Source organism: Schistocerca gregaria, chromosome 6 (genome assembly GCF_023897955.1).
Source record: "Schistocerca gregaria isolate iqSchGreg1 chromosome 6, iqSchGreg1.2, whole genome shotgun sequence".
NCBI lineage: Eukaryota > Metazoa > Arthropoda > Insecta > Orthoptera > Acrididae > Schistocerca > Schistocerca gregaria.
The window spans coordinates 63,584,079-63,589,160 of record NC_064925.1 but is presented as its reverse complement, the minus strand read 5'-3'; the positions used below and the strand labels follow the sequence as shown (position 1 = coordinate 63,589,160).

Here is a 5,082-nt window from a genome sequence, read left to right as displayed (position 1 = left end):
AATCAAAATATCCACGGGTGTACTGCCGGTCTATAGACACTATAGACCGGCAGTACACCCGTGGGTATTTTGATTAAAAATTAATTCTTTTGAGGTACCAAATGGATTATTGTCCAGAGAAAGAAAGTTACGAATATTTGTAATACATTGGTGAAGTGTATTGCGGTTATTAATTTTGAATTTTGTCACGATATTATTAAAAACAGGCAAGGAAACGATGTTGAACTTGTTACCCAGTCCTTCACTGGGAATTGTTAGGCAGTATCAACCCGATCCCACCTGTTTGACCCCGAACGAATCCCACGAAACAGAATTTTTACCTTGTTAACTGTCCTCATCTAACGAACAAAGTTGTGTGTCTCTAACAAACAATTGCGGTAATGCTAATTCCCAACCACGGCGTACTGGACTAAAAACGTGCCGTCAGAGAGCTGCGTCATCCCATTCCCGGATAAACGCAAAGTTTGCAGTCCCCTTCGGCACGTTCACTCGCGGCGGAATTAGGTGCGGCCGCCGCCGCCGCCACCACCGGCTGACTCACTCGCGCCGTTCGCGCTGTCTCTTCACAAAGCCGGGGTGTAATGTGGACCAATAATGTGCGATTGGCGCCCGGCAGCCGCCGAGAGACGGGCTGTTTGCAGTCGTGTTTGCGGCCCGCTTCCACACTGGCGCCCGTCGGCAAACTGGCTGCGCACAGCTCACGCCTCCTACCGCTAATTGGCGCTCCCATCAGCGGACCACCGGCTGCCGCCTGTGGTGTCGTGATAACCTGTGTGCCCGCGCCGCCATCACGCACCACTGTCTCGTCCGCGCAGTTTGATCACGAACACTATAGCCCACATTCCATGCATCGGGTATTCTGGCTGCTCCAGTCAGTCATAATAATATGGTCCGTGCGTCGAGCTCGTGCGTAAGTTGCTCTGAGACGAATATTAGGCGTGTCGAACCGTATTTCACATTATCAATGGCATCTCAGCTTATTTCCATTCATCTTCAACTTTGATCTACACAAGGCCGACTGCACTTGTGTGGGAGTCCAATTATTGTGGCCTTCAGTCCGATGACTGGTTTAATGCAGCTGTACGCTGTGGTCTATACTTCATCTCATTATTACTGCAACTTACGGCACTTTAACCTACATCTACATGCTTGGCAAAGGGTACCCCGTACCACTACAAATCATACTCTTCCTTCCTCCACTCACGTGAGCCCTAATCCCTCCTATCTTATCTTCGTCTCCTAACGTGCAATGTGTACTGGCGGAAGAAGAACCATTTGCCAGTCAACTTCAAATGCCGGACCTCTAAATTTTGTCAAGAGTGTTCCTTGCAAAGAACGTCGCCTTCCCCACAGGGATTCCCATTAGAGTTCCCGAAGCATCTAGTAACATTTACCAGTTTTTGGAGCTACCAGTAGTAAATCTAGCAGCCCGCCTTTGAATTGATTCGGTCTCCCTGGAATTCTACCTGATTTGTTTCCAAACACGAGAGTAGTACTCAAGAACACGGCGCAACAGAGTCCTACATGCGGTCTCCTGAAATTCTCCTACTGAACCAAAGTCGATGATTCGCCTTCCCTACCACAGTCCTGAAATTATCGCTCCACTTCATGTGGCATTGCAGCTTTACGACCAGATAGTTAAATGGTGTGACTGTGTCAAGCAGGACACTACCAGTGCTGTATCCGAGCACTGCGAGTTTTTTTTTCCTACTCAAATGAATTAACTTACATTTTTCCTCATTTACAGACAGCTGCCAAGCATCACACCAATTGGGAATTTTGTTTAAGTCATCTTGTATCCTCGTACATTCATTCAACTTCGACGCCTTACCAAACACCACAGCATCATCAGCAAACGGCAAAAGATTGCAGCCCACCTTGTACACCAAACCATTTATGTATGTAGAGAACAACAGAGGTCCTACCACTCTTCCCTGGGGCACTCCTGACGATACCCTTGTCTCTGACGGACACTCGCCGTCGAGGACAACCTACTGGGTCCTGTTACTTAATAAGTCTTCCAACCAGTCAGATATCTGTGGACATATTCCATATGCTCTTGCCTTCTTTAAGAGCCTGAAATGGCCACCGCGTCAGCCAAGGGCATTGCCTCAGTGATAACACCGGTTCCCGTCAGATCACCGAAGTTAAGCGCTGTCGGGCTGGGCTAGCACTTGGATGGGTGTCCATCCGGTCTGCCGAGCGCTGTTTGCAAGCGGGATGCACTCAACCCTTGTGAGGCAATCTGTGGAGCTACTTGACTGCGAAGTAGGGGCTCCGGTCTCGGAAACTGATCTACGCCCGGGAGAGCGGTGTGCTGACCACATGCCTCTCCATATCCGTATCCAGTGACGCCCGCGGGCTGAGGATGACACGGCGGTCTTCATGGCCTGTGCGGGGCACCGTGTCAAACGATTTCTGAAAATCAAAAATTATGGAATATGCCTGTTGTCCTTCATCCAAAATTCGCAGTATATCTTGTGAGAAGAGAGCAATCTGACTTTAACACGAGCGATGCTCTCCAAAACGATGCTGATTCGTGGACATGAGCTTCTCAGTCTCAAGAAAATTTGTTATATTCGGACAGAGTTCGTGTTCAAAAATTCTGCAACAAACCGTAATCAAGGACATTGTAATTTAGCGGATCCGTTTTTTCACCCTTCTTATATACAAGATTCACCTGCGCCCTCTCCCAGTCGATTGGAACTTTGTGATGGTCGAGATATTCACGATAAATGCGAGGCAGATAAGGGAGCAACGCCCTAGAGTGCTCTTTGTAAAACAGAAGGGAGGGAGGGAGGGAGGGTGGGAGGGAGGGAGGGAGGGAGGGAGGGAGGGAGGGAGGGATGGACCTGGTGATTATTGGCTTTGAGATCATTCACTTGTTTGTCTACGCCAGGGATGCTTATTTCCATGTCGTCCATACGGGAGTCTGTGCCACTGTCAAATGACAGTAAGTTTGTAAGAATTATTTCCTGCAAGCGAAGTTTAAAATTTCGGTTTTCGTTTTGCTGTCTTCAACTGCCACACACTGGCCAAAAAAGGACTGGATGGAAGCCTTACACCCTCTTAGCGATTTTCCATAGGACCAGAATTGTCTCGGATTCTCCTCTAGACCTTTTGCTAATGTCTGACGATGGTAGTTGTTGTATGCTTCTTGCATAGATCTTTTCACAGTCTCACGAATCTCTGCCAACCTCCGCTTGTCATCAACGCAACAGCGTTTCCTAGCCCAGCATTTCCCGAATTTCATTATTAAACAACGGTGAGTTTTATCCATCCTCAATCCGCTTATTAGACACATAACTCTCCTGACCACGATTTGCTGAAACTTTCCCCATAATTCGTCCACATCCATCTTCCTGAAAGTAAGTGATGTCAGTTCAATGTCTAAGATGCTGATAACTGGTTATCTGCTCTATCTAGCAGAAACACTCTCCTAGCCTTCTTCACTGATTTATTAACTTTCGTAACCATTGTTGCTATGATGACATCGCTAATCGCCGTTTCTATTCTGACATGGTCGATAAGATCCGGACTATCTGCTGAGTCATGCTGCGTCTCGCGTTGGTCAAAACTGTAGGTGTCCACCCTCTGTTGGAGGCCAGACACTATCTTTGGTTGGCATGGTTGCAGTTGTTCGTCTTCTTCTCGTGTTCGCTGGCGCCACTCGGTTGCGCAAGCGTTGCCTGTACCCTAGTGGCAGCAGCGACGATTATCGATATGTAGTAACCGTTGCCCTATCTTTGGGCCGACGTCGTTGTTTTCTGGGTCGTGTTAGTGGGCCAGTTCGGTTTGGGACTCAGGAGGAGCCAGGTCCACGCAGTGTTGGAACACTCCGGGACTGCTGGTGGGTCGCATGGGCTGCCGGATGGAAGGGCTGTGGTCACGAGGGTGCACGACCTCGTCGTAAACCGGATCTAGCAATATTTAAGAAGAGTGCATTTCAATCCATCATTGTTACATCTCGCGATTCTCCAGTGCCTTGGGTTCGTGTTGCTGCTCGTAGTGTCGCCGAGGCGAACAGCAGCGAGTGGAGTGCTTGGGGAAGGCGGACCTGATTACCTTTCCTCGACTTCATATTACTATGTACTGCGTTCAGCTTCTTACAGTTTGTTAAATTCAGACAACGATAATTTTTCTTTCCTGGTGGCCGATAGATCCTCAGTTACCTGCCTTGGGGGTTAGTGTATGTAACAGCAGTGTATATTTCTTCGCCTTGCCACTGCTGTCCGGTCAGTCTAGTAGTTTTGACAGCTTTACTGATTGTAGGGCGGTTGGTGATTCTTCTACTGTGGTGGCAGTGAGTCCTTGTTTTTTCCGAGCTCTCCAAAAACAGTATTCTGGGGATGTAGTGCAGACCGTCAGTTCCGGCTATGGCGTATTTTTCCGTCGTTTGCATTTGGTTTATCGGACGGCAGGTATCTTCAGCAAGATTGTCATCAGTCATTCGTTAGACTGCCACTAAACTGAGTTAACATCTTGTGAAGTGAATGTAACTCTTCGCTTTCTATCTCATCGCTCGCGAAAGTGTTTGTTTCTGCAGCTTCTCAGAGGTCGATTCCTGGAGCACCGACGGTGGCCCCTTGTTTCTTGTAAGACATGTGTGTTCTAAAAGGAGGTCTGATGGCCAGCAGCTCAGTGTAACGCTCTTTCAGCCCACGCCTTATCGGGTATACTCGACCTCGGTACCCTATAAGGAACTTATGTAGTGGTCCTTGTGTTTTATTATTGCATTATTTATTACAATACCTTGTAATACCTACATTAAATGTTAAATATGTCTAGTTAATAGTTGTGGTCGCCTTCTGGAATAAATCTAGCAGTGTAGTGTTCAGTGGTTGTTAACGGTTGTGCTAAAAGGTTTATCATCATCTTATTTCACCCGTTTGGTGATCAGTTGCCTGTTTTTTTAATTAACCTTTGCTATTGTATATACTGTTTGACAGCAGGTTTAGAAATTTTTTGTATTATTGCCGTTACTGGCTGGTAAGGCCTTCAGCCATGACTGTGGTCACTTGCCTTAAAATTCTAATTTGGTATTTGTATTTACGCAGTAAGCCTTTTAAACCTTATTTACTG

General features: G+C 47.2%; 1 pseudogene; it reads left to right on the top strand.

The window, feature by feature from the left end:
- The first annotated feature begins 2,096 nt into the window (after positions 1-2,096).
- LOC126279263 (5S ribosomal RNA) lies at positions 2,097-2,214 on the top strand (annotated as a pseudogene).
- Positions 2,215-5,082: the final 2,868 nt, after the last annotated feature.